Here is a 14,957-nt window from a genome sequence, read left to right on the forward strand (position 1 = left end):
AAAATCAGGTGTTCATAAGTATGTGGATTAATGCCAGGGTCTTTAGTTGGATTTCATTGGTTCACATGTTGAGTTTTATGCCAATATCAATGTGTTTATATTACTATAGCTTTTTAGTAGAGCTTGAGGTCAGGGATGGTGATGCCTTCAGAAGTTGCTTTATTGTACACTATTGTTTTAGCTATCCTAGGGGTTTTATCCCATATGAAGCTGAGTATTGTTCTTTTGCGGTCTGTGAAGAATTGTGTTGGGATTTTGTAGTTCTTACATTTTAAGTTAAACCCTATTCCGTATTTATGCTTGTCACATAGTGGTACCTTTATTAGCATGGCAATTCATCTCCTGCTCCCTCTGCATCTGGCTGGGGACTCCAGACTCCTCCATTCCCCTTCCCATCATCTTTAGTTTGGTTGCCCCACCTATACTTCCTGCCTGAATACTTGTCAATCAGAGTTTTATTAAACCAATTCCAGTGACAAATCTTTATAGTATGTGGGAGGATTATTCTACAGCACTGTGGAGATGACTTAGCAGAGCACTGGTAGCTCTTCTGGAGGACAAGAGTTCTCTTCCTCAAACCAAAATTGCTTCCCACAACTACATATAGTTCTAGTTCTGGGGGCTCTAACACCCTCTTCTGACTTCAGCAGGCACTATACATGACTATGGCAATACAAGCATACATGCAGGCAAAACAGCTGAATATATAAAATAGAAATAATTAAAAGTTAAGAGTAAATCTTTAAAATACTGTAGCATCTTAATTTTAAAAATACTGTAGCATAGAGGAGACAAGTGTACAACAAAGGTAGAAGTTCATGGGAATGGGTTGCATGACCCCAAGAATGGAAGCTCAGAAACACTGACTGTTATTCCACATGAAACATTACACACATAATAAAAATATGGCAAGTGAGAAACATTTTTAAACCTACCTTCATGCCATGTCTTTCCTAGTTCCCTTAAGCCCTGAAAACAGTCTATGGAGAGAGTCATATGGTCTTTGGATGTTGGGCTTTGATAGAATAAAAGATAGATTCTACAGATACTATTCTGTGATATCCTAGCTATTTATATATATATTACTGAGCCACTCAGATAATTTTAACTATTCTTTTTTAAATTAAAGATTTGTTTTATTGAATGTGTACTAGTGTTCTTCCTGAACATGTCTGTGTAACACATGTGTGCCTGTTACCCACAGAGGTCAGAAGAGGGATGCAAATCCACTAGAACTGCAGTTATAGATGACTATAAGCCAAAATGTCAGTGCTGGAAATTAAACCAAATCCTCTGAAAAAAGACTAAATACTCTTAACCACTTAGCCATGTCTCCAGCCATGATTTCAACTATTCTTAAAAGCCAAAATAGCAATATTGATCATATAAAATATCTTGGATAGTATGTGCATCTTGAGTATATGTTAACCTAACAATAACGCCAAGGAAAATGTAATAAAATTAATATTTTATGTATAATTCTTTTTTACCCTTATATAAAATCTTAAATTAATTGCTATTATATCCATTTTATAGATCATAAATTTCTGCCATGAAGAGATAAAGTTAAAATTCATTCTAAGATATTCTTCCTATAGAGATGAAGTTTAGACAGACTTTCTCTGTCCTGCCAGCCTCTCCCAAATAAACACACAGAGACTTGATATTAATTATAAATGCTTGGCTGACAGATTATGCTTATTTTTAGCTAGTTCTTATAATATAAATTAATCCATTTCTATTAATCTGTGTGTTGCCCTGAGGCTCCTTTACCTCATGTTCATACTTCCCATCTGCTTTCTCTGTGTCTCATGGTGTCTCCTCGTGACTCCTCAGACTTCTTCCTCCTTTGTCCAAGTGTCCTCTTGGTCTGGCTCTCTATCCCAGTCTCTTCCTACCCAGATATATGCCAGTCATCTCTTTATTAACCAAAGAGAAAGAGGCTAATACATATTTACAGTATACAAAGATTGCTTCCACATTCATGAAGAGCCAAGACAACTTGCTCTATCAATTGCCAAATATATTACAAGGTTTCTTATCATGCCATTATAGTAGAATATTAACTATATCTAAACCTTTTTAAAAATATATTCTTAAGTAGGTGACCATTGGCTCAGTGAGTAAAAGCTTGAAGGAATAAAGTCCAACCCCCAGGAAACACATGATAGAAAAAGAGAACTAATTCTTGAAAGTTATCCTTTGATGGCTAAGTGTGATCATGTGTTCCTGTACCCTTACAACATAAGAAAATGAAATGTAATCGTATTTTTAAAAAATTTACATTAGCTCTTTTGTGGGGGCGGGGATTCAATACATCCTATTATTGTGTGTTTCTCTGGACTCCCTTGTGACAGGACTTGTTGAAAATCATGAAAGGATAAGTTCTAAATTCTCTGGAGATTTAACATTTAACTCAAAATATTGAAATTCAAACATAGTCCATTTTCTATAACTACAGGCAAGGAGATGGATGTGTGCACAATTTATGTAGATGATATCATCTGCATAGACACAAGCTGGTATCCTGCTTTTTTCAAGCTTGATTGTAGTAAGACTTTCTTTTTGGAGCCACTAGCTCCTAAAAAACAAGGAGACTTATTTTTATTAATGACAACAGTTTAGCCTGTATCTTAGGTTTGTTCTCAACTAATTCTTATAACTTAAATTAACCTGTTTCTATTAATATGCATTCTGGAACATGGTTCTTTTCCTCTCCACCATTCTGTACATCCTACTCCCTCAGCATCTCACTGGCAAAATTCTGCTGTGCCAGAGTCTAACTCAGAGTTCCTATCTCTGTTTAGTACTCTTGCCTAACCTCTCCTGCTATTGGCCATTCAGCTTTTTAGTAAACCAATGACAAGAACATATATTTATATAGTGTACAAATATCCCACAAAATTAAATTAAATTAAAGTCTGAATTCCATTTTTCCAACAGATAAGGAAGCCGGTGGTTTTCATTTTCTCTAGACTGCTACTTCCTGTCAGGCCAAGCTAATAAGTACAACACCATGAAATTCATAATGTACTATTTCAGTATTAAACTCTTTGGCTTATTCCAGACAACATGGTCATGTAGTACCCATTTCTTTATCTGCAAAGCATTTTGGAAAAACTAGTTTTCCTTTGTGTGTGTAATGTGTAGCGTTTTATTTGAGAGCTTAGAAGAAACAAACACAAAACAATTCACCATCAAAGTTTCTGGGAAAATCAATGAAAAGTTTACCTCCCTGTCTTTGCTCTCCAAATTTTATTGTATATCAAAATGGCCTAATTTCTATCAAAAATGGGGCTGCATTATTTCCATTACTTTCTCTATCTTGCAGCTAATATTTCAAGTTGCAGGAAGGATATTGGATACTAGAAGTTTACCTGGTCTCATCCTTTACCTATTCATGCATGTATTCATCCAAAATTTTATACAGTCTTCTAGAGGAATGATATATATATATATATATATATATATATATATATATATATATGTGTGTGTGTGTGTGTGTGTGTGTGTGTGTACTGACATAAAGGAATGTTCAGGATTCATATTAAGTTGGAAAACAAAGTTGCTGGGGTTTTTCTTTCACACAACACAGAATAAAACAATTCCACTTATGTATGAGTATATGTAGATAAATTAGAAGGATATATATACCAAGCTGCTGGCATTGGTTACCTATGGAAGAAAAATTACATGGATACATGAACAGAGCACAATTTGAACTAATCTGTTCATGTGGTTTTTTATTGTCTAGTTTTCCTTACTATTATATCAGCAGTTATTATAAATAAGCACTTTATAGCCTTGCTCTTTCTATAAAATATGGAAATGCATAGAGGCCCTCTCACTCTTCCCTATATGAATCCAGGTCACTCTCTGCTGAACTGTTCATCTTTGGATGCATACTGTAGCCCAGTGCATTACTCTTAACTCTTGGGATCATAGAACTCGGTGAGAAGTCATAGTACTAGCTTATGACCACCATGTGCTTGCCTATCTTACCTAGTTTCTGACTGACAATTGTCTGTCAAATTGCAGAGTTCTTGAAATTCTGAGGTTCACCAATAACACTAAACACTTCTGTGGTGGCAGTCAAGAAAGTGAACCATCTGTCCTATTCAGCATAACTAACTGACAGTCCAATCACTATTCTCAGGCTCTAATAGGGCATTTGCTGCTGGAATATGATTCACAGAGGCTGTTTCTAGACAATGACTTCTGATAGCTCAGGTCCACCCCTATGACTCTCAGAGCTACTCTAATGTGGAGACTTCACCCAAAGACTCCCCACTATCTGTCTGATCCTTCCTGGAACTTCAGATAGACCCACACTCTTTCATCCTGCCTTTGACCTTTAACTTCTTCAAATATCTCAGCCACTCAACACCTTCTGAAACCTCCTGTTCACTAGCCCCTTGTCCCCATAATGTCTCCCAGTGCGTTTCTTGTGCGTCTCACCCCTTTCTGAGCTTGTTCTTTGGTTCCTAATGAACTCCACTATGGAGATGTCTGTCTCTAACATATAATTTTTTCAAGAAAAGGTATTTCATTATTTTTCTTATCCCCATCTTCTAGTTGAAAACCATAGACTTAGGAAAACCGTTATGTGAATTCTTTTGCATACAGCATTTGACATACTGCTTAGTACTTAGTGGGTTTTGTAATGAATATTTGAACAAACCAGAGTGAAAGTGTGGTCTTACCTAGTATGAATATATTTAGGTAAAAACAAGCCGAACTGCTCACTTTTCAGGTAATGTTGCCCATTGGTTTGAAGATAGCAGCAAGTCAGGTGGGTATCACTAGCTTCAGGCCTGTGTTTCCAGAGACTGTTGTTGAGCTTCCCTATGCCCAAAATATTTTCCTGAGTTCAAGTGAGTTTTCACGCTCATGATCTTAATTTATCCAAACTATAAAGTCCTGAAATATCACTGAATCTCTCTCATCACTAAAAGAAACAGCCTTGATTAATCACTTTGAGCATTTCAAAATAATCTGCCAGTTAACCTATATTTAACATAAGCCTTGTGTAAAATTTTTATGGAACCATTCATTGGTAGGAAAGTATATTCTTGGAGAGCTATAAAATCAAGTTGCAATTCTTAATCCTTCAAGTAAGGAGTAAGGTTTAGAATGTTCCTATTTATTACTAGGAAATTACAAACTCAGTTTGAGATATAGACATTGATAGGTAGATAGAGAGATAGACAGACAGATAGATAGATGATAGATAGAGATAGCAAGATAAATTATTATTGTTTATCTTGATCAATTCTAATCTTATATTGTAATTAAGAAAAAATAAATCTATGGATGCTTTCTTATTGTACCATTAAAAATAGTACACCAAAAAACAATTAAAAAAAAATAAATTTCTTATTCCCGGATCTACATTTATTTTGTTAGATGTTTACCAAGTTATTGAACTATAAAGGTCGATAATTTCTTCCTCATAATAAGAATAACTACAATAAAATCAATAACCTATACTCAGTATCTATTATGTTCCCCAAATTAATGTGTTAACTGCTATAGTTTTTAAGAGTCAGAGAAACTGAGTAAGTTGGATGTACATATATACAAATGACAACTGGGTCATTGAAGATTGACACTCAGATGTACTTTAACTTTTAAGTTAACTCCTCTCTCTGATTCAGTTCTATAGCGTTTGGAACCATCTGGAAATGCTGAAAAGGTCTGTTTTTTTTTTTTTTTTTTTTTTTTGTTTTTTGGTTTTGTTTTGTTTTGTTTTTATGTGATTATCTGAGGACACTCTTCTAAGAAATCTTGCATTTCATTTTGGATAGAAATGAGAGTCACTCAAGTTTTAAGGCAGCAGAAGGAGGTGCTGTGATATATTTTGGAAAAATCATGTCAGAAGCAGGCATTGTGAAAAACGGACAGAAAAATAGGTAAAACTACAAAAGGGAGCGTCTAGAAAACATTTGCGGAAGGCTTTGTAGGATGTGACTAGAGACTGATGATGTATTCAAGGAACAGGAACAGAACAGTAAAGTAGTATGGCCCTTTGATAAAGTTACTCGGCCATGTTATGATATGGCTCTCAGGGGGCCTTGGCAGATGGGCCAAGGTACTCCAGTGGTGAGGGAGACATACCATGTAGATTCTCAGACAGCCTGTGGTGTATGGTGTGTGGCTTGGAGCAGTGGAAACTTACTCAAACCATGCAGACACAAGATGCCATATGTACCACTTTTATAGCTGGGAAAACTGAAATAGAATGAGGTGCAGTAAACACTGGTTCTGTGTTATATGGAAATTATTGAATATTATGTGAATTATACACTTGACATATAGTAGGGACTTTTTAAGTGACTATGAACAACTTCCCAAACTAATGCTCTTGAGAGATACTACCAAGTCTCTAATTTTTGTGTCATGATATTCTGGCTTTGGTGCTATAAATGAAACTGACCGATTGGATGCTCATGGACATGGCACAGATATGATTCTTGAGGATGGGTATCCAATGCTAAAGTAAGCAAGCCTTCATCTTCATGATAATTTCCCTCTGCTAAAATAGGCAGCACAATGACAAGGTACATGGATGAAAATAAGTGAATTGAAAAAGTATTTCTAAGTCACATTTGGTAAAATATTTTTGTTGGAATTATTTACTCAGAAAAGTCACACAGGAAAAGGGATCTATAGGTTTTTTTTTTTTAACTTTGTTGTATGCTCAGTGAGAGAAACAAATTGGTTTCAAAATTTGAACTCTTTTCCGTCTGTGCAGTTAGATTTATTTAACTCTAAAGTATCAGGGGTAGCAAAGTATACCCTGCTTTATTTATTAATTTTTGTTAATTTCTCCCAGCTACTAATTTAGGGTACTAATTATAGTGATTCATTAATGTGTGAAAATGGATGGGTGAGTGAATAAATAATAGCGTCTATTCAATTTTGAAGTTATTCATCCATTACAGTAAGTTCATTTCTAAAGGGGAAAAAAAAACAACTAAATACTTAAGAGTGAATTGCAAATAGACATATGTCCCAGGATTTTAGTTGCGTGAAAAAGAAGTAATGATTTGACAATGGTTCTTGGAAGTTATTTATAACAAGCATTGAGGAGATAATTCTTGTCCTATTTACCTAAGCACCAATACTAAAGAATGTCTTTGAATTTCAGAAGTGTCATTATAATAGCTCTTTTTAAAATCGAATCTCATTCATGATTCATATCATAAACACTTTTTGTAAACAGCATTAATGTTCAATGTAACACTATCATTCAGTTTTATTCAAGAATTTTATACATCATGACACCTCTTTTCTTATTCTTTTTGCTAATCCTTATATACAGGCACACAAAGCATATACACAATCATCAAATATACCATTTTTGAACTTTGCTTTTACTATTTTTCTATAACTCTACATGTATGCAAACATCATTTTCTTTTTTCTTTTTCTTTTTTTTTTTTTTTTTTTTTTTTTTTTTTGGTTTCTCAAGACAGGGTTTCTCTGTGTAGCTTTGCGCCTTTCCTGGAACTCACTTGGTAGCCCAGGCTGGCCTTGAACTTAAAGAGATCCACCTGGTCTGCCTCCTGAGTGCTGGGATAAAAGGCATGTGCCACCACCGCCTGGCTTGCAAACATCATTTTCATCCTTCGTAATTTGTTGATTTGCCTTAGACCTGCAGGACCACTTAACCTTTCCATTTCAGTAGTGTTATATACTTTTTGCTAGTTCCTGGTTGTTAAATAAATGCATACATTTGCAAGACAGAATCATTACACTAGAGCAATTAATAATCCAAGAAGTTGGAATGCATACATTTAAATATTTCTCCTGTCTAAGAACAAAATTGTGGAAATTAGGGTAGTTATAAGAATAAGAACTACTTTGTCAGAATACTGGTGGATTCCAGGTAGGCATTTCTGAGTTGTGATTTTAGTCTTGTCATCTGAGAAAAAAAATACATAACTCCCTTTTTTCTTAGTTTGCACAAATCTGTCTCATCTCCTTTACATTTTTAGCAATTTCATGTTTATTTACCTAAAAAAGAAAATATCTTGATTACCCAAACTAACCAGTGACATTTCCAACTACTCTTGACAACACAAGAGACATGATGATTCATACAATGTGCTTTCCATTAATTAACCCCAGGGCACAACCTGTGTCTAGCACATGCTATCTGGTGCTGTGATCATGAGAGTAAGGATGATGGTGTGTACCAAATCTCTGTGGCTACAATGCTCTGATCTCTCCCCAAGTTTTCTATGAAGCAGGGTAAAATATCTGCAGGATTCTCTCACTCTTCCTGCAGTGCTCTTCAGTGTGACAGTTTAGAAGCGTTGTGGGGCTCACACCCAAATGGAGAAAGGTCAGAGGGAGATTAGGTGTTCTTCCTGCCAGACTGGTTGTATATCAGGAGAAAACACACTGTTAGAGCTGGAGGAAGACACAGTCCTACTTTATGTGTTTCTGCCAACGGATAATGGCAACAAATAGAACATTCTCAAGCGATCCTTTTAAAGTGACGCCAGGCAGAGAATCCTCATATTAGATTGGTCCTTTTCATTGATACTTTATTATAGTGAATTACTGTAGTCACTCTCCAACATTCCAAAGTCTCAGTTCACCAAAGTAATCACAGACAAAATGAGTTACTGGGGAGGGGGGTGACCCAGTGGTTTCAAACCCTGACTTACTGTAAAGAAGCTAATTTTGCAAGGGTTTGCCAGGGTTTTAGATACTTTGTTTGCAAGTCATTATTAGTCTTCTAAATATTTCTGGAAATTTTATATGAGAACTGACATGTTCAGCTTTTTGGGATGCTTGTCCATTCCAGATGATATATATCTGTGGATATATTAAAATTTGTTTTTGTAATACAAAACTGTCTAGGGTAACACATGTTAATTCCACTCATGGGAGAAGAAAGACCACTGATGGTCAAATCATGGAGAAGATAAGAATTTTTTATAGATCATGAAGGAGTAGCGTATTTCCAAATGGGGCAGGGAAATTGGCTCAGTGACAGGAACAGAACATAAGCCTAACAAGTTGGTTATAACAACCTCCTGAAAAAGACACAGTTTCAAGGTGGTCATAACAACTTTTTAAACAAAGGCATGATTGTCGTTTCCTGGAACAGGCAATACAGAACCATGTGTAGTTAAGTTTCTGGGGCGGGGGTTGGGTGGGGGGCAGGGCATAGCCCAATCCTTCAGAAACACATTTAATATTAAACAGGCATGATATTAGTTCTTTTTAAAACTATAATATGCCTTTAAAGCCTAAGGTGAAGACAGACTGGTTTATTGCATACTTATTATAATCCTTGAAAAGATTCTGTACCCTGATATTAAGTCTCTCTACCAACTCAGTCAGCCGAGTCAAGCCAAATTAAGAATAAGAGGCCAAATTTAGCTGAATTAAGAATAAGAGACCAAGTTTATTGGGCAAAAATCTCCTGGGTAATTTTCCTGGCCCCAGAGATAAAACCATGGGAGGAGACTGGGGGGAAACCACGTGGCCATTCTCTAGAATCAGTTTAAAATCTCTTGAGTAGTTCTGGGGAAGGAGCTGCTGCTTGGAGGACTTTCTCAGAGGGGATGGGGTTTAGAATGCTGGAGAGAGAGGCTGGTGTAGGACTTCGAACTTAAATACTTCTCACTTTCTATGTACATATCAATTATTCTATAATTCCTAGTCTTGCATTTTTAAATGGAGATGATGACTAGGGTCCTAATTCTAATGGAATATTTAAGAGTTAAATATTGATACATGGACAGAACTTAAAGTACAATCTAATGTGTAACTAGTAAAATAACTATATAGTATATATTCTTGTTAATTTTATTAATAGACTATATTCTATTTATATAGAGCAATATAAGTTGTCTACTTTATTTCAATGCTACTTATAGCTATTTAGCAATAGTTTGAAGCTCAAAAAGCCCAGCTTTAGTATCAGTTCCTGCATTAATATTACAAGGTAGATGAGATGATTAAAATCACTAAATGCTAAGCCTTATGTGTCCAGGGCAAGGCATACTTTTGTCAAGATTGAGGTTTGCCTTAAAGGAGCTGTGGATTAAATTTGTTCTGTTTTATTCAGAAGATTTTTGGTAGTCAAGTCCTATTTTATAGAGTACCCCCACTTTATTGGATCAGTTCCCATAGGAAAATGACAGAAATTATGTCATTATTATCATTATAGTTTTCTAGCTAAGGATCTATAACTCAAAAGGATGTTCTGTATCTAAATATGGCAGAACCCTGCCCTGCCCTAGCCTGGAATCTAGTTTTCTTTTTTATGGTTAATAATTTTCTTTAGTAAAAATATATAAAGTTGACTACATTTGCATATGATGGGAGAATAATTTTGTATCATAGAATATTATCAACGGTTAATATAGATTGGAATGTACAATATGTAAGTCCTTGCAAAATGATAGACCCTAGTTTTCAGCCAGAAAAGTAATAAGTAATTTATTCAGTGATTTGAAGATGTAAAGCACCCAATATCCTTTTTTTTCTTCAATAGGATAATCTTTCTCTGTCTCCGGCAGATAGGGCTGAGGACACTATACTGTGAAAACAAAAACAGATGGTAATAAAGGGGAAGGACCAGGTTTCCTCCTTTCACGTCTGACATTAAAAAAAGATGTAAGCATACTAAATTCTTGGTGCACTATCATCCATCAATTGCTTAGAAATCTAATGACTTCTTTTCATCAATTTTATTTAATTCCCAGTCACATGGGAGGGATATTTAAGTTGCTGGAGGCATAACAGTGAAAACAAGAAAACAAAAACTTAAACTTTCTTGCAAAAGGGAAAGAAAAGAGCAATTTAAAAGTTTATTTGAAAAAAAAGTGTTTAAATGATAATGATTGCTTTGAATAAAACTTGTAGTGTTTATAGGGATAGGCAAAGCCTGGAGGTTCCATTTTAAATAGAACAAAAAGGATGACTATCAGGAAGATTTGGTGTAGGAAGGAAGCAATTCTCCCAGCTTAGGGTAAGAAGATTTTAGAGAAAAGGAACAGCAGAGACAAGCCCTAGACAGACACAGGCCCAGGATCTCCCAGCAGCTGCTCGGAAATCGTATTCTGCAAGAAGCTAGCCAAGGTCAAGAGTCTGTGTAACAACCTGAGGAGGATTATGTGGGGGTTTGTTATCCCTTTAGGGATTTCTACAGAAAAAGAGAAAGGAAATAGAAAAACAAGATTCCAGTCCAATAAAACCAGAGAATCTTTAAAGTGGTGTTTGGAGCTCTATTTATTAATACAAAAGGAAAATCATATTTGTATATTTTATATATTTAGAAAATAGGACAGATGAGTACATTTAACACACTTGGTTTGGTGGTACTGATAACTCTTCATTGGAAGGATAAAAATTTGTCACCTGAGAGGAAAGAATTTCAATCGAAGAGTTATATAGATATAATTGTCTGTTTGTATGTCTATGGGCATTTTCTTGAATGCTAATTGATGTAGGAGGGATAAACCCCTTGAGGGCAGGCAATCCTTAGGCAGGTGGGTCTAAAGTGTATAGGAGAGATAGCTGATTTTGAATGAGAGAGTGAGAGAGAGAGAGTGTGTGTGTGTATGTGTGTGTGTGTGTGTGTGTGTGTGGTGTGTGAGAGAGAGAGAGAGAGAGAGAGAGAGAGAGAGAGAGAGAGAGAGAGAGAGAGAGAGAGTAAACATCATTCGGTATTTGTTATAGCCTTTTTAAAAGTTTCTTCTGCCAGCTTCCTACCTGGAGTTGCTGTCCTGACTTCCCTCTGTGACGAACCTGGAAGTGTGGGATGGAATAAAACCCTTCTTTTAGCTGGTGGCACACTTGGGAGGCAGAGCCAGGCGATCTCTGTGACTTCGAGGCCAGCCTGGTCTACAGAGTGAGATCCAGGACAGGCACCCAAACTACACAGAGAAACCCTGTCTCGAAAAGCCAAAAAAAACCAAAACAAAAACAAAACAAAAACAAAAACAAACAAACAAACAAAAACAATAAATAAAAAAAAACTTTCCTCTGCTAACTGTTTTGGTCAGAGTACTGTTTTCCCATCACAGTGCAGCGGTGGCTTCACATGTATTTGAACTAGAAATGGGAGGATAAAGTGTCCTTCCCTAGAGAGATTGTAGGAGTAGTGGGCAGGTGGCGGCAGCTCACTTGTGTACATTCTAAGTCTCTTGTAGCAGCCCAGGTCAATGTGTCAAAAAGACCATCTACTCTCAGTATGGATCCTGATGAGAAGTGAGAGTTGAAATATAACGTTGGCCACACTAAGCATATAGATGATACTTAGAACTCAAATTCAGTATTAGGTCACTAAGGGAATGATTTCAGCAAGAAGTCCGTGTTCAGGATGTCAGCCACTGTGCAGTTCATTTTAACAAGCACATAAAGAGAAATCTTGGAGGTGGCTGAAAATAGGACCAGATGGGAGATGAAAACTGGAGAGAATGTGTTTCTAACAAAGACTATTGGGATCCAGCCCCTCTATAGTCTTCTCCTAAAGTTTCAGAAGAGACACTGAGTTGAATTGAATGAATCTCCATACATGAAACTCTGTAATCCATTCACTTTATTTTCCTAAGTCAAAATCTGTCTATGCAATTGGAGGAGAAAGGAAGGGACAGAGAGGAGCCTGTCCTCTCATTGTTCTATTTAAGTTCTTTCTATCTTTTTCCTCTGTCCTCCAATTTAAATCCATATGCAATCTGCAATTCTCTGGTTCTGTGGCTTTCTGCTCAGGCTGGGTAAGTCTGCTCGTTAGCTGGAAGCCTGTGTCATAACTTGATGCACCCAGTATATGAAAAAGCCCTTTTGTTCTGAGTTAGTTGTTAAAGGGGGAAGTCTAGAGATATCATTAAGGCTATGAGAGAAAGGAAGATTAAGCTTAATTTGCATAAGAAACAAAACCTTGTACCTAACATCTGCCTGACCTTGGCAGTTGTCTCTGTATGGATATTTACTTTATTTCAGAAGAGCAGCAGGTGATCTGGAATGTATATCTGTCTACAGTCTGTCCTTGGAATTGAGTATCTCAGATAAAATACTTTTGTCCAGAGACAACAGCCCTGACCCTGAATACTTGCTAAAGGAGATAATTACAGAAGGCAGGTATCTGAGTCTAATGCTAGTAAAAGGAAACAAAAGCCTGGAAAAACAAAGTCTTGCCTGTGTCACAGTTGGGGGAAGTATCCCAATACCTCAATTGTATAGGGGAAATAGTGCCCAACGAATGATCAAATGCACTCTTCTATGAATGGAAAAGCTACAATAGCACACAAGACATTCATAGCAGGAAATAGCTAATATTCAAATGCCAATATCATCAAGACTCCTTAAGATTTGGCTTTATCCTCTGGAAAGGCCCTTGGCTTCTTCCGGGTATTAGCTTTTGCTATAGTCAGTTGAATTTTCACTTCATATTTCTGTGTCCCCCAGCAGTTTTCTATATAGAAGTGAAAACTTTTTAATAGGAAATGACTCTCCAATCCATGATATGCAGACTCTACCACTACTAGTTAAACGGCTAATTTATTTTATTTACTTGTTATAATTTTAACAGATGCATTATTACCATGATTGTTTGCAATAGAAATAATGAGACTATTCCAATCCTACTCTATATCTTAGCATTCAAACAATGTTAATAGCATTTATCTAATTTCCAGCCATCACTCTTCTCTTTTCCAGTGCACTGTATGTCTAGATAAGAAAGACATTTATGGAAATGTAGGTGACCTGGATATTAATTTTTATAGGTGACTTCAAGGAGGGAAAGAGGAATAGAGGGATAGTGGGAAGGAGACAGAGTTTGATATGTAGTAAAAGGGAATATGAAGAAAAGAAAAATGGGATTTCAGGTCAAAGAACAGAAAAAGTGGCTTGATGAGTGACAAGTGAGCCTTGTTTAAGAATGAGGAATGAGTTCATTTGACAAAAATAGAGTGGTCAAAGGAAGAAAGGAGTAAACACTGCATATGCGATTTTCTCCTTGGGAAAATGTTTCTCAATAATCCATTAAAAAAAAAAAAACTTGATAAAGAAAAAGTATTTTCCCAGAACCAAGTATTGTGAATGTCTGGAAAAAGCCCCAAGCATGACATACATCATATGAGAGGAGACAAGAGAGAGGGAGAGAGAGAAATTGATCATTCCAGGTTACTCCATTAGGTAGGTTTTAATTTCAAGTAATTTTGCTGACATTTTTGAACTTCGTTAAGAATAATGCCATGTGTTAACTTTCTCCTCTTTCTAGAAATGATTCACTTGTGTGCAAGACTGCATGATCACCCAGAACAAGTGGAGGCCAGCAAGTTGGAGCTTCTGCTGACACTCTAAATTCATGTGAGTCTAACTTTAACAACATGCTTAAGAAGTAAAGAGGCACTTGTTTTCTCTGATTTTCATAGAGTCTTGGAGGAAAAAGATGTTTGAGAAATTGCATGGTTATTTTCTGAATACAGAGCTTGTCGCTAGTGTGTTGGGTGAGACTGCAAACCCCTGTGCAGAAATCTTTGAAACAGAGTCTCTCCCATAGCTAGGGATTGAGTTGTCTCTCCTAGGATGAAAATCAACAAGTCTCAACAAAGAAAATAACCTTCTTGCACTTAACCATCCTCTTGAGTTTTTTTCTTAATTTTTTTATTTATTCGTCTCTCATGGAATACATCTTGCCCATAGCTTCACCTCCCTTCACTCCTCCTAGCCCCTTCCTACCCCAGATCTACTACCCCTCACCCAGAAAAAAAGCAGGCCTCCCAGGGACATCAACTGAATTTGGCATAATAAGATTCAATAAGACCAGACACAAAACCTTACATCAAGGTTCAGGAGGCAACCCAGTTAGAGGAAAAGGGTCACAAGACCATGCAAAAGAGTCAGAGATACCCTGCTTTGGGAGACAATCCCAAAACACCAAGCCAACAACCAAAACACATATGAAGAAGACCTAGCACAGACTT

At 36.4% G+C, this 14,957-nt stretch overlaps 1 protein-coding gene across 11 annotated transcripts in view; it reads left to right on the plus strand.

Moving 5' to 3' along the window:
* Positions 1-14,957, plus strand: part of Lrrc4c (leucine rich repeat containing 4C) — a 1,322,183-nt gene that overhangs the window by 516,297 nt on the left and 790,929 nt on the right. For all 11 annotated transcript variants that reach the window (XR_005091479.1, XR_005091478.1, XM_028877840.2 and 8 more), the window contains one exon: positions 14,252-14,340. The gene's annotated coding sequence lies outside the window, so the exon portion shown is untranslated. The remainder of the gene's footprint in view (positions 1-14,251; positions 14,341-14,957) is intronic.

The sequence above is a fragment of the Peromyscus leucopus genome, chromosome 4, assembly GCF_004664715.2.
Source record: "Peromyscus leucopus breed LL Stock chromosome 4, UCI_PerLeu_2.1, whole genome shotgun sequence".
NCBI classification, from domain to species: domain Eukaryota; kingdom Metazoa; phylum Chordata; class Mammalia; order Rodentia; family Cricetidae; genus Peromyscus; species Peromyscus leucopus.